The sequence below is a fragment of the Hoplias malabaricus genome, chromosome Y (assembly GCF_029633855.1).
Source record: "Hoplias malabaricus isolate fHopMal1 chromosome Y, fHopMal1.hap1, whole genome shotgun sequence".
Taxonomy (NCBI): Eukaryota; Metazoa; Chordata; class Actinopteri; order Characiformes; family Erythrinidae; genus Hoplias; species Hoplias malabaricus.
The window spans coordinates 87,232,490-87,259,279 of record NC_089820.1 but is presented as its reverse complement, the minus strand read 5'-3'; the positions used below and the strand labels follow the sequence as shown (position 1 = coordinate 87,259,279).

The 26,790-nt window shown below is 44.2% G+C and overlaps 1 long non-coding RNA gene across 1 annotated transcript; it reads right to left on the bottom strand.

The window, feature by feature from the left end:
* Positions 1-1,527: 1,527 nt before the first annotated feature.
* On the bottom strand, positions 1,528-26,325 carry LOC136677796 (uncharacterized). Its single transcript, XR_010796434.1, has 3 exons — positions 26,201-26,325; positions 2,014-2,110; positions 1,528-1,898 (listed from the first exon to the last, which is right to left on the bottom strand). It is a non-coding gene; the product is annotated as an uncharacterized lncRNA (long non-coding RNA).
* Between the last annotated feature and the right edge of the window lie 465 nt (positions 26,326-26,790).

Genomic DNA, 26,790 nt, shown 5'->3' with positions numbered 1-26,790 from the left:
AGAGATAGAAAGACAGGCGAAGAGAGAGAGAGAGAGATACAGAGAGAGAGAGAGAGAATTCTATAGTTAAATATTAAATCCGACTTAATCTTGTCCGAACAATGCCAACTTTTCTGCACAAACACAAACACAGTAATCTACAGCCATTATAATGTAAATAAACTAATACAGATATGATAAATGTAGCCTGAAAACCACTAGGTCAGAAATAACCAGCGCGAGTCAACGCCCCCAATCACTGTTTGCACAGCGCTGACTCAGGACCTTCATCACGCAGCAATCCACTCTCCACAAAGCCATAATTAAGGCCTCACTACTCTGAGAATCATTTAAAAGCTAAACGATTTATAATTTAGAGTTTATTTTCATTTTTAATGTTTTCTTCTTTCTGTCTCAAGCCTTCCACTGAACACAAAAGGGTCTCTTTCACAGAGGAAGTAGGAGGGGGAGGAAGACGTTGGCTTTTAGAGAAAATCTGACTATTTATATATCTCTCAAACGCCACACATCAGAGACAAAAATAAATGAAACGAAAACCGTTCTTGAAGGCAATAAATAATTTTGTTTGAGTGACTTCAGGCCCCAGTAAAAATAGTACAGCAAGGAATGGGCATTAGTGTGTGTCTCCCTCTCTCTCTCACACACACACACACACACACACACACACACACACACACACGACCTACAGTATTACCTCACGTACTCCTGCTGTACTTAAAGGGGCCGAACAAATGAGAGCAGCGAGGTTGAAGACCCATGATTTAATGTCAAAGATACCCAAAACACCACAATACCCACCCTAGCATCTTTATGGGTTACCATAGAAACCACCTTTATAACCACCTGGAATAACGTTCATTCACTGTCTGTCACCCTTATCCAGTTCAGGGTCGCGGTGGGTCCAGAGCCTACCTGGAATCACTGGGTGCAGGGCAGGAACACACCCTGGAGGGGGCGCCAGTCCTTCACAGGGAAACTGTGCACACAGAGAGCGACAAAACAACACAGCAACCTGAAGTACTGTGTTTTCACTGAGAGTCAGTGACATCACTGAGAGATTCAGCGATGAGATGAAGTTCAGCTCCGCTCATCTCTATGCAAATGAGCAGCGACTACCAATCAGAAAGCAGGCCTTCACCTTCCCGCAGAACGGTTAAATTCACTTTGGTTCCTACTGAAGATCTGTTCCTTTCTTAAACCGAAGGAGACACCCATAATCACTGCGTCCGGACTTGTTTACAGTATAACTTTCAGTTGTAATAAAGAATAAAATAAACCCCCTCTGTAACATGTAAATAATATCGGCTTTGAATGTTTAAGTAGAGGTAGTATTTGATAAATTACATTATTCCTCAATTACAGTGAACATTTGTGTCAAAAATAATGTTCAGTGATTAAATAATATACACACAGCTGTAGGTTTATAATTTCAGTTTGTTAATTTTTTAATATAAAATGAGGTTCTGACAAAAGATATAAAAAAGTCCTGTCAGGATTGTGATCATTTTGTAAAGAAATAAAGCCTGAGCTCTTCCACCGGTTACTGTTCCTTTAAAAAAATGGTTTGCTTGGTGATGCAGTTCAGTCACAGTAACACACTCACTCAACTCACTCACTCAACTCAACCAACTCAACTCAACTCAACTCACTCCACTCAACTCAACTCAACTCAACTCAACTCAACTCAACTCAACTCAACTCAACTCAACTCAACTCAACTCAACTCACTCACACCTACGGACACTTTTGAGTCTCCAATCCACCTACCAATGTGTGTTTTAGGAGCGTAGGAGGAAACCCACACAGACACAGGGAGAACACACCACACTCCTCACAGACAGTCACCCGGAGCGGGACTCGAACCCACAACCTCCAGGACCCTGCAGCTGTGCCGCCCCCTGGAATAATATATGAATCTCCATAACAACATATATCAATCATTTTAGCTGCAAAGCCATATGGTTTATTCCTCAGGAAATGCCTCAGTCTTCTATTTATTATTTTGATTCTTACCTGAGCTCAAGTGTTTCCTGTGATTTTATCAGTAAACGTAGCTTAATTCGAGAAGAACAGGAGGAATCCATGTTGCTGCTTCTGGTGCTGTTGTGATCTGCAGAGAAGACACAAGAAAATACCCTGTAAACCTCACTCACAACCATCAATCTACTGTCAGATTGGGAGAATGTGGTCATGGCCAGTGGGTTTGGTGTGATGTGGTGTGCTGAGGCATTGTGGGAGGGGAGCTGGAGGGTACTGGGTGCGGTTGTGGTCACCTCAAAGCCCCCTCCATTTAAAACAACCAGCTAATCTCTAACAAACACATACAGTCACAGTCCAAAGAAAACATGTATCTCCATTTTTCTGGATCTTTTTAAACACATTTTTAGTTCAGTTAAGCACAGCAGCTGTCCTTCACATTGTACAAAACGTTCACGATGAATGGACCAATACAAATGCTCAAAAATTATTGAAACAATACATTACATTGACTGCCATTAAAAGATAAGACCGTTTTCTCTTAAAATCTTACTATTTTGGTGTAGGGCTGGGTAATAATTCAATATCGATATTTATCACAATATAAAATGTTTCAATAACAATGATATGATTTTAAACACATGTTCATTATTTCAGTACACGTTATTTACAGCATCTGTCACTGACTGACGGTCATTAGAGGGCGCTGTCATCAGTTCAACACTCAATTTAAAATGTAGTTATTAAACATTAACACAGACAAAGCCAAGAGGTTAATGTTTGATGGTGACGTCATGTTTCTTGTTTGTTCTTGGAAGGTCTTCATTGGATTGGATGTTGCTCATATCGATATCGGCCAAAATTAAGAAATGTATCGTGATATAAATTTTGGCCGTATCATCCGGCTATAACCATAAGACTGAGTGATGGATCACACATGCATTTCTTTATGAAGCCGTAACTGTTCATGGCTTCGCTCTAAGAATCTTTTGTAGCAGCTTTATTTTTAAGAATGTACACAAATGTCTGTCATTACACTTTAACTGAATAACATCAAAGGAGCTAGTCAAAGAGTAGGCTACCAAGGCTGAAACAACTTAAAACCCCACCTGACAAATCTGACAAAAGCTTACAAACGGCTGTATTCAAATTATGACTCCTCAGTGACCTGCAGTTTGGATTTTACAGCAAATATGAGGTCAAATGTGCTTTTTAATTATTGGTTCGGTATATTTTTGTTTACCTGAGAGATGTGTGTGAAAATGGCACTGATTTTCCTCAGAGAAACCCAGCTTAGGCCTAGAGTTCTCAATAAATCAGCAAACGACGTCTGTTAGCAACAGGTTTTTTTTCGCTATAGCTAACCCTTTAGATGCTTACACATGTAAATAGAAAAACAAAACAAAACACTGTCTTAGATCTTAGGTGCGCTGAAAAACACTGGAGTGAATTCTGAGAATTGTTTTTAAGCTGGAAAACCTTAACTTTGGTTGTGACCGCTTTTGTCAATACAGTAGACAGAACAGCCACACTGGTAGAACTCGGACATGGGCAGCACTCGGACACGGGCAGCACTCGGACACTGTCAGCACTCGGACACTTGGCAGAACTCAGACACTGGCAGCACTCAGACACGGGTAGCACTCGGACACGGGTAGCACTCGGACACGGGTAGCACTCGGACGCGGGCAGCACTCGGACATGGGCAGCACTCGGACATGGGCAGCACTCGGACGCTGGGCAGCACTCGGACACGGGCAGCACTCGGACGCTGGGCAGCACTCGGACGCTGGGCAGCTCTCGGACGCTGGGCAGCACTCGGACACGGGCAGCACTCGGACGCTGGGCAGCACTCGGACGCTGGGCAGCTCTCGGACGCTGGGCAGCACTCGGACACGGGCAGCACTCGGACGATTGGCAGCACTCGTACGCTGGGCAGCACCCGGACGCTGGGCAGCACCCGGACGCTGGGCAGAACTCGGACGCGGGCAGCACTCGGACACGGGCCAGTGTTAATGGCACCACTGCAAGTGTAATACAGATTAGATGTGCTATAAATACAATGGTACAATACTAGGATACTTGTAGGATTTCTGGGAACAATATATACAGGATCTGTGTCTCAAAACACGCAGGCACGCACACTCTGATTGGCTAAGATGGGAGGAGGAAAGGCCAGAAAGAATGTCTGTGGAGATAACAAGCTACTGATAGAATCTCCAACAGCACTGAGAAATAAAAAAAGAAAAAGAAGATAAAGAAACATAGACTGTAGCATGTCTGGGGATTGCCATGTCAAATAACCACAATACAGAGCTAGCTCTGCTCTCAAGGATAGATCAGCTGGCCTTGAAAATAGAGTAGGGCAGGATGCGCAAACCAATAGCGGCTCACTAGGGTGCTGCGGATAAGGCAACGCACATGACCAGTGCCATCCATCAGAGCAAACAGAAGCACGAGTCACACAACATTCAACATCACACTAATTAATCTAATCTGACAGAGTGGGCCCATCACACTGTAAATATATAATGTATTAATGTACATAGGTCTATATACATTACTAAATGGTTCTATACACAGCTCCAGAGGGAGAACACACCCCACCGTGCTCCGGTTTCCTCCCACGCTCCAAAAACACACGTTGGTAGGTGGATTGGCGACTCAAAAGTGTCTGTAGGTGTGAATGTGTGAGTGTGTGTCGCCCTGTGAAGGACTGGCGCCCCCTCCAGGGTAGGCTCCGGACAATGAATGAATAAACGAATATAACATAACAATTTTAGCAGTTTTACTTTTTCCCTCATGTGAAATGTGGGCATTAATCTGTCTTTGATCAAACCGACCAATGAAAAGCTGAAACACTACGGTTTCTTTAACAAGTATCTCATTGGCTGCTAGACTCCCGCCACTGTCAGTGTGTCTGTGCTCTCTCTGAGAAGACAGAAAGAGAGAGAGAGAGAGAGAGAGAGAGAGAGAAAGGACACAGAGAGAGAGAGAGAGAGAGAGAGAGAAAGGACAGAGAGAGAGAAAGGACAGAGAGAGGGAGAAGGGAGAGAGAGAAAGAGAGAAAGACAGAAAGAGCGAGAGAGAGAGAACAGGAGAGAGAGAGAGGACAGAGAGACAGAGAGAGAGAAGAGAGAGGACAGAGAGAAAGACAGAAAGAGAGAGAGAGAGAGAGAGAGAGAGAGAGAGAGAGGACAGAGAGAAAGACAGAAAGAGAGAGAGAGAGAGAGAGAGAGAGAGAGAGAGAGGACAGAGAGAAAGACAGAAAGAGAGAGAGAGAGAGAGAGAGAGAGAGAGATTAGCTATCCTAATCAGGCCAAGATACAAAGTGGTCTCATTATGGAGTTGGCCATGATCTGATGCAGCTGCAGTCACACTCCTGTAGGTCTCTAACTCCTCAGTGGAGGGAGGCCAGCGGTTCTGCTCCACAGTCCTCTCCTCGGCCCGTCGAGTATTTGGCCTAAAGCTGAAAGCGCAGTAGATGACACTAAACCTGTTACAAAAACTGATTCAGTGAATTCTACAAATTTATTTGGACTTTTATCAAATTGAATTACGGTAAAACTGATAAAAACCAAGATAATTATGGAAAATACTGCTGTAATCGTTTACCTTCATTCCTTCTGTTAACACACAAGTCTTCACCAGGTTCAGTGCACCTTCATTTGACCCCTGCACTCCCACTCAAACACTTCAGTCCCAAATTCACACTGGTCACAGCTGAGGGCAGAGCCATCATTTTCATGGCCCTCAGGTCGCCGCTCTTCTTCATTCTCCTCTTTAGAGCTCCGCTAAACCTTCCTTTATTTTTATTGGTGTTTTATTTCACGCCAGTTATCACTTGTTTTCCGTGTGTGTGTGTGTGTGTGTTTTCTTTCTCTGAAGTGAATTTGGGAATGGGAAATGTACTAGACCCTGAGAATAAAGGGATATTTAACAGCAGGCCTGTGGGCTTTTTAGATCCGTGCTCTAATGGTGGAAACTAAAGAGGAATGGCTCCCGTGGACAGGTGCCAAGAGCTGGAAACAGGCTGCAGGTTCGTCTAGACACAGAGTCCTGGACAGAACAAACACCACAACAATAAAATGAAGGTGTGATGACAGATGTAAAGGTCTTTCGTTATTCTAGGGCTCGGCTGAATTAGAGTCAGGAACGGGACTTCGCTGACAGTCGAACTGGGATCGTCACTGAATCGGTGAAGTGTCTTACCTGTAGAATTAGCTTAGCACAAACTCCAGGCACAATACTGTTCAGACCGTATTCCTTAAAGGAACAATATGTAAGACTTGGTGCTGTTGCTCCTGGGCTCACCCTGTAGTTGCAGAGTGTATGTCACATTTATCGCACTGTCCTGAAATCAAGGGGGGAGTGGGAGGGGTAGTTTCCTACCATCCACCAAAGGTTACATAGTGCAGTTTCTGCAGAGCTGAGTCCAGAATAGCAACGACGGAGGACGTGCTCTCCCTGTTACAGGTCGGTGAAGCATCACGATGATTTTGAAGCTGTGATTTTAAGGTAAAAACACTACCTACTGTTCCTTTAAATGAGAAGCAAATCCAAGCCTAGAGCCTGACCCTAGAGTAATGCACACAGTGTTTCAACATTGAAGCTTCAGAGCTACTGAAAAACCAGGCTTCAGCATGGAGTTAGAGTCTCTGCTCAAAAGAAAATCAATCTGTGGAGACTAGCTTCAGTGGATGGGTAATAATTCGCTGCTCACAGTCCTCAGACATGGCCAACTATTCCAGAAATGAAGCAATGAAGCAATAAGGAGCCACACGCACCCAGATGGGAGGACATTAAGCGTATTAGATTCTATTTCACACCTGCTGGAAAATCAGACACTGCCGCCTCAGGGCCCCTCGGTCTACGTTCGTTTATTTGGCCCATAATCCGAGAGCGGGGCGAACTGATGCCAAAGCCGAGTAGTCGTTCACTGAACACATTTAGCGTGGTCCTCACCTGCCGTAACACACCTCACACAGCTTATAGAGAGCTCGACAGTTACCTGGGGATAAGAGCAAAGACGACAGGGCTGCCTCCCTCTGTTTGGAGATCTGTACTACAACCCGTTTTCATATTTGAGACAGACACTGCCAAGGTTTAAACAGTGGAGCATTAACACGGAACTCAGACGTCGTGAGCTTCAAACGCAGCTCAGCCAATCAGGGTTTAGGACCGGAACTATCCATCCTTCCATTATCTGTAACCGCTTATCCAATTTTAGGGTCGCGGGGGGTCCAGAGCCTACCTGGAATCATTGGGCGCAAGGCGGGAATACACCCCGGAGGGGACGCCAGTCCTTCACAGGGCAACACACACTCACACATTCACTCACACACTCACACCTACGGACACTTTCGAGTCACCAATCCACCTACCAACGTGTGTTTTTGGACTGTGGGAGGAAACCGGAGCACCGGAGGAAACCCACGCAGACACAGAGAGAACACACCACACTCCTCACAGACAGTCACCCGGAGGAAACCCACGCAGACACAGAGAGAACACACCACACTCCTCACAGACAGTCACCCGAAGGAAACCCACGCAGACACAGAGAGAACACACCACACTCCTCACAGACAGTCACCCGGAGGAAACCCACGCAGACACAGAGAGAACACACCACACTCCTCACAGACAGTCACCCGGAGGAAACCCACGCAGACACAGAGAGAACACACCACACTCCTCACAGACAGTCACCCGGAGGAAACCCACGCAGACACAGGGAGAACACACCACACTCCTCACAGATAGTCACCTGGAGCAGGAATCGAACCCACAACCTCAGTGTGACTGCGACACTACCTGCTGTGCCACCGTGCCGCCCGGACCGGAACTATCCACTGTGTAAATCATTTTAAACAAGAAACATGTTTGTACAGTACTGTATTTAGTGTGTGTTACTCCGCACAACGCTCTTCTGCAGCTCAAATCCCTCCCAAAGAGAGAGAGAGGAGCGTCTGTGACGGTGAGGAGCCCAGCGGAGACGGTGCTGCTGCTGAAGGTGGTGGCCATAAACGCATGAGTTGAGTGAAAGGTGTTTTTTTTTTTGTGACTCTCCATCAGAGTCAAGAGTAAACCCTGATTACGTCATCCACTGAGCAGCACAATACAACTCTTCTTGCTCCATTCAAGGAGTTCCTTAAGCTTTTGGAAGCCATTCCCTTGCGTTCCTATTCTGTGGCTTGCTTTCTCTCCAGACGCTCTATTCTTTTCCCCGTACAATGGCTTCCTAAATCTCTTAAGCATCTTCATTCTTCCTCTCGTCATTCACGCTCACTGAATGTGTACAATGAGACTTCTCACCGCTGCCATTGGGAAATATACCTCAGGACTCCGCGCTCTTCGTCCTGAAACGTTAACGGCAGCTAGAAGAGTGTAAAAATCTCGTTATATAAAACATTTTCTTTAATTCGTTCATTTGGTTCCAGTCGACCTTCCACATGCGCATACACTCCGGCAGCAAGGTGTGTGTGTGTGTGTTTACTGCTGGATTAACACACCGTACACACTTTAACTCTCACTGCTACAGTTCAGTGAAGCATCGCAATGATTCTGAAGCTGTATTTTAACGATGTATTATATTTATTTTTAAATTAACGTACTGTAAAGTAAAAGTGTAAATGTCGTTCCACTGTTTAATGAAGGACTGGCAGATTATTCACCGACACTCCGCCAACAGAAACCGAGTGGGTCAGCACACACACTGTTAGAAGAAAAGATGCTTAGTATGCGCTGAGTACACAGCAGCGGCGCTTAGAAATGTACGATGTTTACTACGAGGTTTAAATTAAAATGGACAGTGAGCGCAGGTAAAAGGTAGGTGTTCCTAATCCAGCGATGGCTCAGTGTAAATTGTCAGGAAATAAGTGTTGTTAATAAATCACATCATTTTCTGAAAAGCTATAAAATCCAACAGTGAGCAACAAAGCATTAAACACCAGGAATCAAAGCTCTCTCTCTTCTGCTGGAGGTCAGTTAAAGGTAGGTGACCTCAACATACAACAGTAAAGCAAACACACTCCGAACTTGTTCTAAAAGAGAATGTGCCACAGCCTCCACAGTGAGGGCTAGGTGCCAAAAAATGAGAGAGAGAGAGAGAGAGAGAGAGAGAGAGCATGAGAGAGAGTGAAAGAGAGAAAGAGAGAGAGCGCATGAGAGAGAGAGAGCATGAGAGAGAGAGAGAGAGCATGAGAGAGAGAGAGCATGAGAGAGAGAGAGAGAGAGAGAGCATGAGAGAGAGAGAGAGAGAGAGAGAGAAAGAGAGAATGAGAGAGAGAATGAGGGAGACAGAGAGAGAGAGAGAGAGAGAGAATGAATGAGAGAGAGAGAGGGAGAAAGAGAGAGAGAGAGAAAGAGAGAGAGAGACACACACCTGGACCATATTCTTTCCATGTGTTTGAATGAGGTTACAGTCACTATACAGATATTTTGATTTCTTATTCAGACTCACTCTTTACAACTAGCTCTTTACAGACAACCCCTATTACATGATCCTTATGTGTTGACCTCCACAGAGGCTAACGATGTGTGTGTGTGTGTGCACAATGTGTTTCGAGAGCTGTCTAAAGTCTGACAGTTTATTTCTGTTGCTCCTGGCATGCCTTCTTCCTGCCAATTCAGCAAAAGCCTTGCAGCCAGGGAAGGCAGTGCGTGGGCGAGAGACACAAAGAGAAAGAAGGGAGAGAAAGGGAACTGGCTTTGATTTGTTTTTTTTTGGGGGGGGGGGGGTTGTGTGTGTTTGATTGTACTGGAGAATTTTTAATTGTGATGTTTAGGCTTTATTTCTTTCTCATGAATGTGAAGTGATGAACAGAGATGAACTCGACAGGTTCCAGAAGATGAGATGTTTGAACACTGTCAGTGTGGTGCGCTTCTGGAAAACTCTTCAGTCAAACTGTTCACCAGGCCGCTGTGTTTACATTAGTAGAGTGTGTTCTGAATCTCACACTGTTCTCATGACCGTGTGTGTGTGTGCGCGCGTGCACTTACGTTAACCTAAGGGTTGCATTGTTACCAATGTTACTTTATAATGATTTTAACCTTAACTAGTGCTCTTTTAATTATAAGTGCTGTGTCACCCAGAGGAAACCCACGCAAACACAGAGAGAACACACCACATTCCTCACAGACAGTCACCCGGAGGAAACCCACGCAAACACAGAGAGAACACACCACATTCCTCACAGACAGTCACCCGGAGGAAACCCACGCAGACACAGAGAACACACCACACTCCTCACAGACAGTCACCCGGAGGAAACCCACGCAGACACAGAGAGAACACACCACACTCCTCACAGACAGTCACCCGGAGGAAACCCACACAGACACAGGGAGAACACAGCACACTCCTCACAGACAGTCACCCGGAGGAAACCCACGCAGACACAGAGAGAACACACCACACTCCTCACAGACAGTCACCCGGAGGAAACCCACGCAGACACAGGGAGAACACAGCACACTCCTCACAGACAGTCACCCGGAGGAAACCCACGCAGACACAGAGAGAACACACCACACTCCTCACAGACAGTCACCCGGAGGAAACCCACGCAGACACAGAGAGAACACACAACCTCCAGGTCCCTGAAGGTCAGTGACAGAGACACTACCTGCTGCACCACTGTGCTGCCCAACAACAATGATATTATTAAATTAAAAACAACTATCTGAATCTGGTCAAAACTAAAGAAATGCAGATCAGTTCAACACCCCCGATTAAAGAAGAAAAACGGGGTTCAGGTCGATTCTTAAAGAAGTAAAAGAAGAAAAGTGACAGAGAAGCCTAAAGGAAATGAAATCCACAGGGTGAAAAGAGAGTACAGTCATCTCACACTGTAAATCCTAACTGCTCTTCCTCTGGATATTTTCCAGCAAAATACAAAAAAAAGTTCATGGGCATGTGATTGAAACATCAGTGCAGAAAGCATCTCGTATTCAGAGCAGAACGGCTGACTCTGGAATGACGGCGACAGTTCTGTCACTGCTCACGCAGCCACTGATAACACAGAGCAAAGTCCAGGCCACAGACGCCTCAGTCATAAACACACACAGTAGCTCGGTCTCCAAGTTCATAATTACACTGCATCTTATCTTTCCCTTGGAAGGCCTTTTGCACTAGAGATATGGAAGTTTATACACTGCCCGTTAGCATTATGCAAACCTTGAAATGTTTCTACCACATGAATTCTGAATTTAAATACCCTCAGATAGTCTTCGCTGTGAGGTTTCTGCAGCCGCACAGCAGTGGAACCTTGGAGTCTGGACTTCTGTCCACTTGAATATGTTATTAATCAATTCTGATTCCTGCTCACACTGGATCTGGCCGTTCTGTACGTGTGTGTAACGTGAATTCATCTGTCCCCGAAACGGCAAATACCTACACATTAATGTGTATATTCATGTTCCCTCCGTCGCCAGCCACTAAAACACAATTGTGAGATGAGTAATTGTATTAAAACTGGAGGAACACACACATTAGCAGCTCATTTGTGCATCACATGTTGTTCAGGAGGACACCAAACACACTGTACAGCTTAATCTCTGTGTATTACACCCTGTGTAGTGCATAGTGTGAGTCATAACAGAACAGATTATACACTCACAGAGCACAGTGTAGGCTGATTTATTAAACCCTTATTAAACCAGTCAAACTAGTGCTCTGTGTGAGTCAGGTTTTAGATCGATAATCTGTGAAGTGTAGGGAGTTTGGAGCTATGACAGACGTAACTCAAGCCTCTCCTCCATTGTTGTTTTGCCATGCGGACAGAGAGATGCATGAAATCCAGTCTGACTCTTCACGTTCATGTTTCACAACCATAGCTCAGACATGTATCCCCTCTAGGACACATATAAAAGTGATAAAAGTCACTTCAGTCTAGAGGCGGGTGTGATGAATGGTACAGGCTTTTAGCACGAAGCGCACTGCTGGAGTAAGTGGAACTACAGTAGGTAGAACCCCGGAAGTCGACCGCTTCTGAAGTCGACGCCAAATGTCGAGAGAGTTTCGACTCGGAGGTCGACCTTAAAACTCGGAACCAGACCCAAGCCGTTTACTTTTGTAAACAAACGCCGCTTGTGTTGAGCTTAACTGATGCTACCTGGCGTCAGTTTACGGCATCGTTCCGCGAGGTTGGAAGCTTTTGAGGTTGTGTTCCAAGTTTTTGCGTATTTTATGTGACTTTTTTTTAGCAAAAAAAAAAAGTAACAAAGATTGGTCCCAAGAAAGATACATCAGAAATATACAGGATTACTCACCTAAGAGTGTAACTGTTGATCATTTCTGTAGGGAAATATATGGTAAAAAAATGGTCGAGAATAGTGTGGCCAGACGTCCCCTTTACCCGGACATGTCCTCTTTTTTAGACTTTCACAAACGTCCGGGATTTTGTTTTTCTAGAGCTTACATAGAACTTCGAGAAGTTTCGTTCACAAACTAGTCCCGCCCCCCTACTCCGATTGGTTCGCTTGGCTGAGAAGGGGGCGTGGTGAAGTAGCCTAAAGTCTTCTGATTGGACGGTCTGACTGTAGAGCCGTTATTGGTCGATAACCTTCTCTGTAAACATTTAATTGGTCAGTCTGCACGCCAGTAGTCCTTGTTTACGTCAGGCACAGCTCATGTACCCCCCAGAGACGTGTCCTCTTTTTCACCATCTCAGATCTGGTCTCTCTAGTTGAGAACCAATTAATCGTTTTTCAGTTATTTCTTATGGGGAAATTCGATTCGGAACTCGACCGCATCAGTTGTCGACGCCAACGGAACGGATTCCCGTTGACTTCCGGGGTTCTACTGTAGTCAAGATGCAAATTAAAACGTTTGACTCTTTGTAACATTGTGTGTTCTCGTATTTAAGAACTATAACAGGTCTAAACTCTACCCAGCGCCATAGTGATACCACACACCAGAAGAGAAGCTAACACGGCAGATATATTCATTAGCAAAGCTATAGCACAGACACGGGCAGATAACAGTCGAACTCACACTGTAACACTCTAAAGTTCAGATTTAAATCTGATTTAAACATCATTTAGTGAATATAGCAGTGTTCTGAAACTTGATGGGTTCCAGCTGAAAGATATCAATGCCATTTAAAAAAATACTTGTTGTTTACATGAAAAAAACACAGGCCAGTCCGACAGGGCACATAACATACTCACGATGGTAATGTCAGAGTTGCACATGTATCAGATAAAAATGCAACAGCTTCACTTTGTGGCTTTTTGGTATATTTGGTATTGTTTGATTAAAAGGTTAATAACAATTTTTTTAATTATATTGTAGCAGTATACTAAACCACCGCTCCCATTACATCACACAACATGAGTGTGTGTCATTTCAGGCTGCATTTATATCAGATCTGCTAAGAGAAACATCGAACACACTCTTTCTGTTAAACCATCTGAGAGTCAGACTAAATATTCAGAGCCTGGATTCAGGGATGGAATTTAGCAAGCCTACACAAAACCCAGCCCAGGGTGGAGGGGAATCAGGTGCCCCGAGTCAACCTCGCACAGACCCATCCAATCATAACGCCTGACTCACAGGAAGTCCAGGTCTGCTGGGAGGTGTCAGCAAAAAAAAAAGAGGTCTTTCATCTTTAATGTAGAGAAAAAAAAAAAAACATATGATGGAGGGAAGCCAAGCACTTCCACGCCAAAAGTTTCCAGTTCGGATTTCAACAGACCCTGAACGGAGCCCCCACATTTCTCACACCGCCCCTCCCCATCCCCTCTCCAACACTGGGCTTCCGCAGGAAGTGAAGACTGGAGTTTATTTTTGAATCTGACTGAAAGAATGCATGCCATTTCCTGTGTGGATTTCCATATAAACTAGGGGAGCCCTTCTGAGGGTCCAGGCAGCGATCGTCTCCACAGCAGAGTCACTGATCTTAGAATGAGAAATGATTGAGATGGAGATTGACAAACTGCCTGCTTCAACACTGGGATGCACCGGGACAATTAACAAACCAAAAAACAAAAATAATTCTAGCACTATAGCATTAACATTTACATGTATTTGTGTGTTTCCTTGTCTGGTGCTTTTTGGTCTCTGTGCATGACGCTGGAGGGAACCAGTAGCTGGAAGTGAACCTTTAGCCTCCTGCACCTTAACCACGTTCCCTGAGAGTAACGACCTACAAAAACCTCAGATTTATTGCCTAGATTCAGACTAATCCAGATAAGACTGAGGCTGATAGCCGAGGGTCATTAGAACAGAAATGATCCTATATTACCTCTATTAAACACTCTGGCAGTCATGGACTAAAGGTAGAATGGAGACGGAGAGTGAAGGAACAGCGCTGTCTCCTCCCTCAACATCCACAGTTAGGGGCTTTGTTCAGAGGCACTTTAACACACAACTGGTCCCTGGTCAGTTGGGTGGATCCCTACAATGTTGTTGCACTAATGTGCAGTGACATGAAAAGCATGTGTCACCAAAAGGCTTCCTCTCGCTGCTCACAAAAGAGCATTTTGGAGGTTTTTAGACAAAGAGACGTTGTTTGACTGTTGTTTGTACACATCTCAAGTGTAACTCGTCTGTAACTGTTTGAATTCCCACAGAAACTCATGTGTAACTCGAGCTGTTTAGTTTTGTAGCACTTTCCCTCTGCGTTTACTTTCATGCAGTTAGCGCTCTCCTGAATTTAGAGTCAGTTCCACCTTAAGTAATGTAACTGTAACAGCAAAAATAAGTCAGTGTGACCCCCCTATGGAGCAGGAATAGAGCAACATCCTCATCTCGGTCGGCGCTTTTCAGCGTTTGGAGTCTCTCCGTTGTCTAAAAACCTCCAGATGGCGTTTCTCTGCCGTGAGCAGAGAGAGAGAAAGCCTAATATATATATATTACCTATTTACAGACACTGAGGCTTCGTAAACACACACTGGTTTGAAGCACACACAATGAAAACATCCTCAGAATTTGATCAAAAGTGTTTGTTTCTTTTATTAAAATTAAGAAAGTCCCCTTTAAAGAACACCCTTCTCTGATTATTGACTTGAGCATTCTCCTCATTTTAATTGAGTTCACACCCCAAACCGGGCATGAAGAACACACTGCAGTGTCATATTTCAGGTGCTGCGTGGCTGAATACTGCACACACTTCTGACTGGATTTCCATTTATAGTAAACGTAATGAAGGAAATGAATGAAACAGTCCCTCTCTCCATTTTCTTCTCGATATCAAAATGAGCTAAACTTGAGCTGAAGTTTCAGACTCATTACTCTCACAGGGAGTGGTAACGGATGAAAGAGAGAAAGAAAGAAATGCCTCATTGGCTCTCCATATTTTTCCAGCGGGATCTAACATTAAATCTACTGGGAATGTTTAGCATTATGGGTAATGGGCAGATAAATAATCAGCACCATTAACTATGCATCAAATCATTGCTGTGTTGGAAAGCAGAGTATACGACGGTGGCAGGCACTAGGGCCTGACTCATAAAAACGCTGTGACTGATGTAAGAATACATTTCATTTCATAGAATTATATATATTTTTTGTTACAGCAGTGTTCTTGAATAAAAACGAATAAAAGTATTTTCAGTGTTTTGTTGTTATCACCGAGAGTATCGTTATCGCCACAATACACTGAAATATCACAATGTTATTTGAGGGCCATTTCGCCCACCCCTATACTGTACCAACACCTTTCTCAGGGACCACCCGTCAGATCAGAAGCACACATTTTTCATTTTCAGAAGATATTTCTGCTGTGATTATTTATAAAATTATAGCATATATTATACATTTCTAAAACCAGACTTAAAAATATAGAAAATACATGGCAACCCACCAAAACTGCCACTGTCAGATTATATACAAGAAATTTTATCGCTGTAGAGCCCTAAAAGAATGTGGGTTTAAGCGGGGTAAATCAAGAAGGGCATCTGCTGCCTTTAACCTCCCGGGTGCTGCCCCCGTGGGGATTGTTCCCACTAAATATCGGTTTGTAATATCGACAAAACAATAAATCAGTCAAGCCCCAGCAGGCAGCAAGACCGAGGACACTGTGGCTGTAGATGTTCCGTGACAGTCTACTGCTACAAACCCTGCCACTTTCTAAAGGGAACGTTCGGTTTCAGGTGGTTCTCTTCATCTCCGGCAGACTGTTTGTTCCCTGAGAATGTGTACATTTTTTATTTTCTTCTCTGTCACTTTGACGTGCGCATCTCCAATTGGATCAGAAAAAAATGTGTGTGGGCAGATATGCGTGCCTGAAAAAGTTCACGCAGCCTTAGTCTCTGACTGCCAAACACATCTCTCATTCATGTGGCGCGGTCTCATGACGCAGGACGAACCTCAAGCAAACAGTTTCAGCACAAACAGAAACCCACCGGCTTTCTCTGGAACTCCGTTTCTCCACTGTTCAGTGTTTAAGTGACTGTAAGATGGATTAAGTTCCTTTAAAACACACTGGTGAAGGAGGTTAGGGATGTGCGGTATGGAAAAATACACTACTGAACGTCTCCTAAGGGCTGAATACGAACAAGGTTTATATCACAATATATTTCTTAATGTCGGTCGATACAATGTAATTCCGATATCGATATAAACACTATACAACCCAACGTGTTTAAAATCATATCGTTGATATTGAAACACTGTATTTTATTGTCCAGCCCTACGCCGACTGTTACACACTCAGATTGTGGAATTGAAAAGCATTAGTGATCTGAGTCTGCAGCTCTAAAGCTCAATATAAAAGAATCACGCACTGTGTGAGACAACACAACACAAACATCCTCACGATTTCACAGAACGGCTGCACGTGGTGCTATCTGTCCATTGTCCCTTTGCTTTGGCTCACTCTACTCTCTCTCTATGAATCAGCGGCGGTGAATCACCCACACATCCCTTTGACAATGAATCTATTCACGTATCCACTCAACATCACTCACTGGACACCTTACAAAACACAACTGTTTCAGCAGGAAACGAGGAAACCTGAGGCTGAAAGGTTGGAAATGCTACAGTTTCCCCCTGTGTTTACCGCTTCTGCTCGTGACCCAAATAATAATGACTCAGTGAGCAACTGTAAATGTTCAGGTTCTGTTTGAAAATTTGGTTTGAATTTTCCATTCTACTTTAAATATGTGAAGACCACTAACAGAAAAATCATTCAGGGCTGTGATTGGACAAATCCAGCGTTCTCTCTAATTGAACCAATCGTAGTTGGTCAATCAATTAGCCCCAAATATTCGTTCATTAGGTGGGAGTTATGTGGATAAACGTAGCCACCGATAAAGACAACGCTCCACCTGTATTCAGACTCTCCAGCTGTATGTAAAATAAACAACTCCCCCAGCACTACACCTGTATCCAGTCTTGTCAAAATAAAAGTCCTGACCGACGACTGCTGAGGATCCAGTTGTAAATTGAATTTCAGTTGTAAAATGTCTCATTTCCCGCTGGATTTTGAGCTACAAACTCCGCCCTCTGCTCCAGCCATGAACACGCCTTCTACACGGATAAACCCTGCAGGTGTGTGTCTACCACGTGGTGCAGTGTGTAGGCAGCTTTACTCGTTTATACACTGAAACCTCAGGTACACAGTGTGTGCCCAAAGCGTACACTGTATGAGCAGAGCGCAGGGCACCGGGAGCCACACAGTGAGCCGCAGCGCAGCCTCCAGCTTTTAAAACAGGTGCTGAACCACACTATCACCTCAACCCCCACCCTGAATATTCAAATACACACTGAATATTATAGCCGAAGCTTAGAAGCCTTAAGAGTGGTATTCAAACAGCCCTACGACTGACACCAGGGTAAACAGAGTACAGACCGGTTTATCGTTGTTCTGCTCTGCTGTTCCATTATCTTAAAACCTCAGTAGCTATTTATTTACTGTATAAGGTCTCTTAGGGTCTATGGGGTTAATTCAAAATGCCTTTATGTTTATTACAGGCTTTGAGGAATGTAGCAGAGCTAAGATAAAAGCATCATTATTAGCATAAACAGGTTAGCTGCAGCGCGGAGGTTGGGTGACGGCAGCACAGTCGCGCTACACGCAGCCACCGCCAGCTCCAGATGGAGTTAAGAGTTTATGCAGATGGGTTCATTAACCCTGCAGTGCTGCTCTCTCTGCTGTAATGACAGACTCAGCATGGCACCACTTCAGACAGAGAACGAGACTGAGATGCACTGCAACAACATCCCCCTCTCCCACAAAACAACAAGAAAACAAAGAAGACCAAAAAAGAAGAAAGGTTAGAGCGGAGCTGTCATATCCGACTGGAAATAGTTCTGTCTCTAGATGCTGCTGAATCTGTTTAAAGACTTCTCTTCCTCCTCCCTTTGTCTCCGTCTCGTCTTTGAATGAAACTCGAAGCTTCCAGGCACTTTCTCTCCAAGGCTTTTCTCTCGCTCTTTTTCAGATGTTGATCATGAAGATGCACAGGGAGTTTGTGGCTTGTGATGGACGTAGATCCTCCTCCTGTCACACTTTCTATACCAGTGTAGGACGTTCGTTTAAATTCTTACGAAGTGTTCAAACTGCACTACGCCCTCTAAAGGCCACCGTGTGCTACGTGAGGCCTCTTCTATACGACTACCACACGTCACGCAATTCTGGAATGAACTGTGCAATCTCATGTCAGCTCAGGTCTGATGTACAATAAACATACAACAGGGGATTAGCCCACAGTGTAAGAGAGTGACATTCAGATTACATCACTCCAAACCCCTGCAGCCTGGATGCTTTAGAGGTGCGTGAGAAGTTCACAATTATCACCACCGTAAATCACCAGACTACACCACGATTCCAGACGTCTACAGTCACTCTGTCTCAGTGTATGGAGTAAACACCTGTGAATGTTATGTTTTATCTGCTCTCCCCTGATCACCCTCTGCTTTTAGATGTTCAGTGTTTAAAATCACAAAATCACAGTTAAAATTCATAATCAAAAATGGCAGTAAAACAAATGTAAGAACAGTGAACTCACAATGATTTTTTTGCTGAAAGGGAATAAGACACCTTTCTGCTGCACTGACGCTTTCCTCCCAAACCTGTCCCCACTTTTGAATTCAATTTACCAAATGCAACTTTAGGGCATCTCTGAGCTGGTGTGCATTGCTATGCGCATATTTTGTATGTTGCTTGTGAGCACTGCAGGTGGTGAGAGAGAGCCTTCAGTGAGCTCAGTCTAGTTCACTGCTATTTACAACCATCTCTCAGCTGCGCTGTGCTCTCAGTCGAGAATAACTCGGCAAAAACGCACGAGTTTAGACTTGAAGATAGATCTGCAGACAGAAAGACACAGTAGTGGGCAAACTGGGAATAAACAGATGATGGCTTCATGGGTACATAGTTTTTGTTTAGTACTTAAAAGGTATGAGTTTAGGAACACCTTGCAGTGGGTTGATCATTTCCGGAGCCTACCCAGAATCACTGGGCGCAAAGCAGGAGCACACCCTGAAAGCAGCGCCAGTCCTTCACAGGGCAACACACACTCATACATTCACTCACACACTTTGAGTCTCCAATCCACCTACAAACGTGTGTTTTTGGAGCATGGGAGGAAACCAGAGCACCCGGAGGAAACCCACGCAGACACAGGGAGAACACACCACACTCCTCACAGACAGTCACCCGGAGGAAACCCACGCAGACACAGAGAGAACACACCACACTCCTCACAGACAGTCTCTCGGAGGAAACCCACGCAGACACAGGGAGAACACACCACACTCCTCACAGACAGTCTCTCGGAGGAAACCCACGCAGACACAGGGAGAACACACCACACTCCTCACAGACAGTCACCCGGAGGAAACCCACGCAGACACAGGGAGAACACACCACACTCCTCACAGACAGTCACCCGGAGGAAACCCACGCAGACACAGAGAGAACACACCACACTCCTCACAGACAGTCACCCGGAGCAGGACTCGAACCCATAACCTCCAGGGTCACGGTGACAGAGACACTACCTGCTACTATTTTTATTTATTGTTTTTTACAAAACAATGGAAAATAATTTGATTAAGGTGTTTGCACTTAAGTGAGTGACCTTTATTATTAAATATTAATAGAAATAAAAAAACAATAACCTCAGTATTCAGCTACATTTATTTATTTAGTTTCAGGCCGTTCACACACTCAGTGCTATACACAGTGTGTTCATATTCACAGCTGGTTAGAGAGGAATGGAAATTAAAGCTGTGTTGTGGAATAATTAAGCGATATTAAAAGGGCAGGTTTATTAAAGGTTTTCCCAGGTTTTAATTCAGCCCAATGTTTTCTAGAACAAATAAAGTGAAGTCAGGGGCCCGAACCATTTCACTGACACCAGTTCTAATACGCCAGTGTGGACACTAAGCCAACCAGGACTAGGATTAAATAATGTGTCAGTCTTGGACCAAGAATACAGAGCAAACACGTCTTTAAAGAGCCATCGACTGTAAAAACGTATAGATTCCTCTGTGGCTCCATTCCAAAGTGCTGTTCTGGCATCTTTACTTTACGTCTCGAATGTATGGGTAAAAATGGTGCTCTTTAAAAAAAGAACATTAATGAAAGACTCATTCAGGAGCTCTGTTTCACAGCACACGTGAAGCACAGGGTGATGTCAAGCTTCTTCTGTAAAAAATGACTGAATATGATTATACAGTGCTATTTTGAGACGGGGCACAGACTGTACATCATCATCAAGGATGTGACTTTCAGCTCCTGTGTCCTGTGAGGTATCGTTACAGAAACAATGTCTTCAAACCTAGAGCCCACATTTACTTCATCCAGAGTTACTGTTCTGTTGGGACTGGCCTTACAAGCTTCAGCTTACAGTTCGATTGTGGCCACGGTGCAAAATAGAGCCACACATCCACCTGGTCAAGTGAAGGGGGAGAAAAGCTGTGCAGCTAAATGCAGTATCCATGTGAAAATAACATACAATTACCTCCTGCATTCCACTATAATCTCAGGGAGAAGGCCACACGTGGCAAGGGAAGTCGTTTCAAAGCCACGGAGAGAAAAGAGCACGGGTGGAGGGAGAGAACCCCAGCTGGAAGAGGCTCTTACACTCGCACGTGAGTCAGTGGAACAGAGAGAGAGAATAAAAATGATAGAAAATAACATTCAATAAACAACACATCCAGGAACAGGACAGAATCTAAAGTAAATGTCAGAGCATTCTCTTTCTCCTTCTGAGAAATCTGCCTCATAATGGAATGGTGCTACAGAAATTAATGAGGCAATTCCTAATGCAGCACTGGTTTAAATTACAGCACGAGGCTTAAATTATAATTATGTACTGCTTTTACCAGCTTTAGAGTGTTAGATCAAAACACAAGTCAGGGTTCATTCACTGCAGCTTGGTGCTCTATCTTCTACAAAATAGAACTGGGTTAAAGTCATAGCATACTGTCAATAAGACATTCACAGTACAAGATTCCCCTACAATACTGTTCTCCCTGTGTCTGCGTGGGTTTCCTCCGGGTGACTGTCTGTGAGGAGTGTGGTGTGTTCTCTCTGTGTCTGCGCGGGTTTCCTCCGGGTGACTGTCTGTGAGGAGTGTGGTGTGTTCTCCCTGTGTCTGCGTGGGTTTCCTCCGGGTGACTGTCTGTGAGGAGTGTGGTGTGTTCTCCCTGTGTCTGCTTGGGTTTCCTCCGGGTGACTGTCTGTGAGGAGTGTGGTGTGTTCTCTCTGTGTCTGTGTGGGTTTCCTCCGGGTGACTGTCTGTGAGGAGTGTGGTGTGTTCTCCCTGTCTCTGCGTGGGTTTCCTCCAGGTGCTCCTGTTTTCTCCCATGCTCCAAAAACACATGTTGGTAGGTGGATTGGAGACTCAAAGTGTCCGTAGATGTGTGAGTGAATATGTGAGTGTGTGTCGCCCTGTGCAGGACTGGCACCCCCTCTCTGAACTGGAACCGTTTTTCACCAGAACTGACAACAATGAAAATAACCAAAGGGAAACACTTCATGGTTCCCATTTTATATTGATTTTAAAGGTTCAGATCGTTACAGAAAGCTTGTGGAGCGTAGTTTGCCGTAACCAAGCTGTTCATAAATTGGTGTAACAGGTCCTGACACAGATCAAGATCTAGTCTTTTCAAAATATTCAAGGCACACAGAGCAGAAAGCAAATTTCTGCCATTTGCAAGATATGTACGAAATGTACTGAAGGCACTGAGAGGCTGGAAACATTAAGAACGAGTGTACTGACTCCACAAGGAGAGGATTACAGAACTCAAATTCACAATAATCAACTAAACCAGACACTTCTATTTAAAAACAACTGACCAGGTTATAAGGAATAACACAGAACATGGATAAACACACACGCCTTTGAAATATGCCCTACTTTCCACCAGGCATCAGAATTTCTGCTTAATACACATCAGACAAACATTCTAGATAGATTGGTAGATTGGTAGATAGGTAGATTGGTGCAATATGTTGATAAGATCATTACAGAGACACGGGATGCACCACGGCTACACCCCCCTCATACACACGGCAGTAAGAACCAGAGGAAGCTTAGGGACTGAACCTTTGGGCTTCCTCTAACACCAAACTCAAACTGGAGGACTACAAAATTGATTTAAAATAATAATAATAATAATAAAAAAATAGTGCCATGGGTTGGTCAAATCCTTCAGCTGCACTAGTCCAGTGGGTTCCAATCCTGACTTCAATGTCCATAGACGGAACCTATGTTTGGCTGTAGCTGTGTGTTAGGGGGAGGGACTGGGGGGAGCCTTGGGGTCCAGTTTGACTGTCACAGCTCTATCTAGTCATGGTTGTACAGAGTTAAGAAGATTCTAGGCAGAAGATCAGGTGAGGGCCTGTAGGACTGGTCAGAGGCATCTAGAGCAGAAACGTCATGGCGCTTTTCCACTGCATGGAACCTACACGGCTCTTCTGCTTCTCCACGGTTCAAAGGAACTGGGTGTGTTTTCGGTCCCTGCTCACTCCGGGTTCCAACCGAGCCGAGTAGGTACTGAATGGTGAGGCGTAAACCCTGCAGAGCGCTGATTGGCCAGAGCCATGTCAATCACCACAAAACGCAGAGCTTTCACATTTATTTTTAATCGGACTCACAGCGGCACTTCATAACTTTACCTCCAGGTGTTTGAAGAGGTTTAAACGCTCCTGGGGCCGGTGGCCAATGAACATTTCCATGAAAAGCCGAACGTGCGACAAGTAAAACTGATCCGTGAGAACTGGGGGTGGAGCTGTGTTTTAGTCCAAAAACTACAACAGCACACGATACGGCATCTAACTTTACTGCCGCCGTTGTTGAGGTTCTCAAAGCTAGCGATTCCTGACGGGGTTTTGCAACATCACCAGTTCCATTTTGCGGGAGCAGCCGAGCCGCGTCGAGTCGTGTAAAAGTGACATTAGTGACCACTAGGGAACTGGGAGCAAAATGTGGCAAATAAACAAATTAATTAATTAATTTAAGAGATTTTAAAAAAGACACATGTGCTGTAAAAAGGGCTTTGCCCCTAATCACTTTTACATGTCTCTGTTTTTAACCACATACTGAACCTGGGCTGCCTTACGAAGCATTGCCCAGAGTGTGGACGTCTGTAACCATCAGCCAATGAGGCCTCACAGCCATGTGAAGGAGGGTGGAGTCTGACTGCAGCTGTACACTTCTTTCACACTGCTACATATTCATTTAACAGATTCCCTTCTTCTGACACATACACGGAACACACAATGACAGCTAAAAGAGCCTGTAAGGACGTAAGAGCCCAAAAACAAAAGATCAATTATCAACTGCTAACAGTTCCGTACAGAGCAGAGTGGGTGCGTGCTCATGTTCAACACCGTCATCGTCCTCGTGTCCGGGCCTTCAGGTGTCTCCGACCATAGGGTGGTGGTCTTTGGGGGAGGTGCAGCCCTCGGAACGACCACAGACTCAGACAAAAGAGAAGCTATTCATGGGGCACTTTCCAGGGTGGATATCATTTCCCAGGCTGTAATGCATTTAACAGTCTGGTCCCGCCTCGGTCTGTGGCGGCTTTCCGTGACCTTACAGGCAGCTTACACTCGAGCGGAACAACAACAAACAGATGTTATTAAAAGAAAACCCCTAGTCGGACACATCTGGGTCCTGTCAGCAGTGGACTGGACTTCATTTGGGATGCATTCATTAAAGAAGGAGCGCTGTCCTTTCTTACGATTTATTGTCATTTATTGAAAAGCCTTTCCTGCAGCGTGCATCACCGAGCGGAAACAGCACAACCACATGTGACTGTGTGTTACTGTTATTATATTTCTGTTGCAGCTGTGAGACGGACTCATAAAAAGATACTTTACTGGAAGTGATTACAGTTAAATGATTTTAAACCCAAATAAACTTCTAAAAAAGCAAGGTTTAGGTTCTAAAAGGCATTACAGGCCAAGGCCATTTTTTCATGACACCACAGACACAACAGATGTCAATGTTACGATTCAGAAACCTTCAGTGAATGGATATACAGCAGTTTATAATTCAACTGTTCTATTTCTGCTGAAATAATGTTAAAATACTGTTAAATAAATAAATAAAAACACAACAGCGTCCCAAGCTCTACACAAGGCCTAGCTGTGTCTGTGAAAACACATCTAAAAAGAAACAGTGACAGTGAAGTGTATTGGGGGTGGGCGATATGGCCCTAGAATATGATCATGATATTTCAGAGTATTTGGGTGATATTACTAAAATAGTGTTATATTATTATAACTTTGATTTTGTTCATCGTTAAAAACATTTATGATGTTACAGTGATCCCTCGCTACTTCACAGGTTTTTTCAAGGGGTCTTTATTAATATTACCATGTATTAGACTGGGCCTGTAGGTGACACGATATATCATTTCTAAGTATTTCTTACGTACAGTACATGTGTTGTTCACATCCACATCCGAGTGAAATTTACTGACGCTAAATCACAGCTTAGAAATGACTCTATTATAGAAACTGGGAGGATATCACATGTAGTTCCAGCTGAAAAACATTAGAGAACGACTTTTTAATGCAAAGGGTGGGTTGTTAACAGTAACAGGGAGGGTTTTAAAAGTCCAAATACTCGTTAAATACATAAATATCTTTCCTCTACTTCACGGAAATTTGTTTTTCACGAGTGGGTCCTGGAACGCATCCCCCGCCAAAAACGAGGGATCACTGTACTGCGCACGATACGCTATCACACAGCCCTAATACATAGTTCAGCCCTTACTCCTGCATCATTGGTTTACTGAAGACTCCTTCAACTAGTCTCATTATGACTTACCTTTCAACAACAGTGACAAACACTAACAGCTCATAACTTATAAATGTAGACAACCGACTACTCGGTTAAAACACCCTGATTCTAAGAGTGAACATATATTCCATAGTGTTCTGATTTGTGAAACTCTAGAACTCACTGTAGAAGTTAGAATATTTATTCCAACGTTGCGCTTCGTAGTAAAGAGTACGGGGGTTGTATTCCGGCACGTAAACTACGACAGGTGTTTATACGGTTTATGGTTTCTCTGGCCATTGCTTAAACCCTTAAAAATTCATCTCTGGTCATTAAAAAACGGTGTTATTTACCATTTTAGAAGTAATTTTTAAGAGGAACATATCGTCTAGTGCTTTTAGAGTGGTTTAGATGAGGGTAGTAAGTCTGCACTTAGTCTTCACTTAGTCCATATACCCCTGCACCTTAAAAGTCCTGCCTGTAAATTGATGGGATTGGTTCCTTGGTTTTATGACATCACAAATCCTGTTTAAGAAAAACTTGATTTTCACCAGCAGTGTGTTTTTAAAGAGTATGCTTTTCTGAGGATATTGTGTCATGAACAACGTCCATATGCAGTTGATGAGACTATATTTTATAACTGTATTTAGCTCAGTACAGTGTGTAAAATAAGGAATAAACAATGGGATCTGCAGTATTTCGCAATGATTTTAATTGTCTGAATATCGTTGACCAAATATATCGCGATACTCAGCCAATCACGTATCGTGATATCTCCGAGTATCGCGATACACTGTTATTCCCCACATCGCTCAGACCTTAAAGACCGCACCATTGTTTAAGGGGGAAAGGATCATTAAAATAAACCTCGCCAATGGCCTTTAGATTAATTTACTCTTCACTGTCTTTTCTCCTGAAGGTGAAGTGGTTTATTTACCTCACGCCTTTCCCTCAAGCTCTGTCTCTGGAGCGGAATGGGACTGAAATCAGCGCGACGTGAGAAACAACAAATAAAAAGTGCAGCGTTACTTACTCAGGACACTTTCCCGAGCAGATTAACCGAACAGCGCTCTTTCTTCCGTCCACATTAGTGTCTACCCCGCGTTCTTCACAACTCCAGCTCCCAGCTCTGTCCTCTCCTCCGCTCCGATCCTCACTCGCCGCTTTATCATTTCTCCACATTCACCCCACTATCACAGCCTCGAGGAGGCGGGCCGCGCTGACGTCAGCCGCTAGGATCACTTTCATTGGCTGTGGAGTGATAGGTGGGAGACTGACGGCTGTTTGTGATTGGCTGAGGACGAATACAGCCGTGTGGAAGCTCGCTGAGGGGAAAAAAAAACGAGCAGGAATTTGAGAGAGAATTTGCTGAAAGAAATGGTGGGGGGTTATTGCTGAGGGGAATGAGGGTGGGGCTCTGAGCATCGCGACTGGGTTTAGTGTGAAGTACTGTATCAGAAACTGGAACCAGAACCATCGGAACAGCAGCAGCAACTCTTTACCAGGACCATTGGTTCCGTAGTGTCAGAAACATGGAGAATAGACTTTAGGACCAGAAAAACATGAATTATTGTTTATCAGAACCTTTAAAACCAGGATGATAGAGGGGTTTTTAGAACCAGA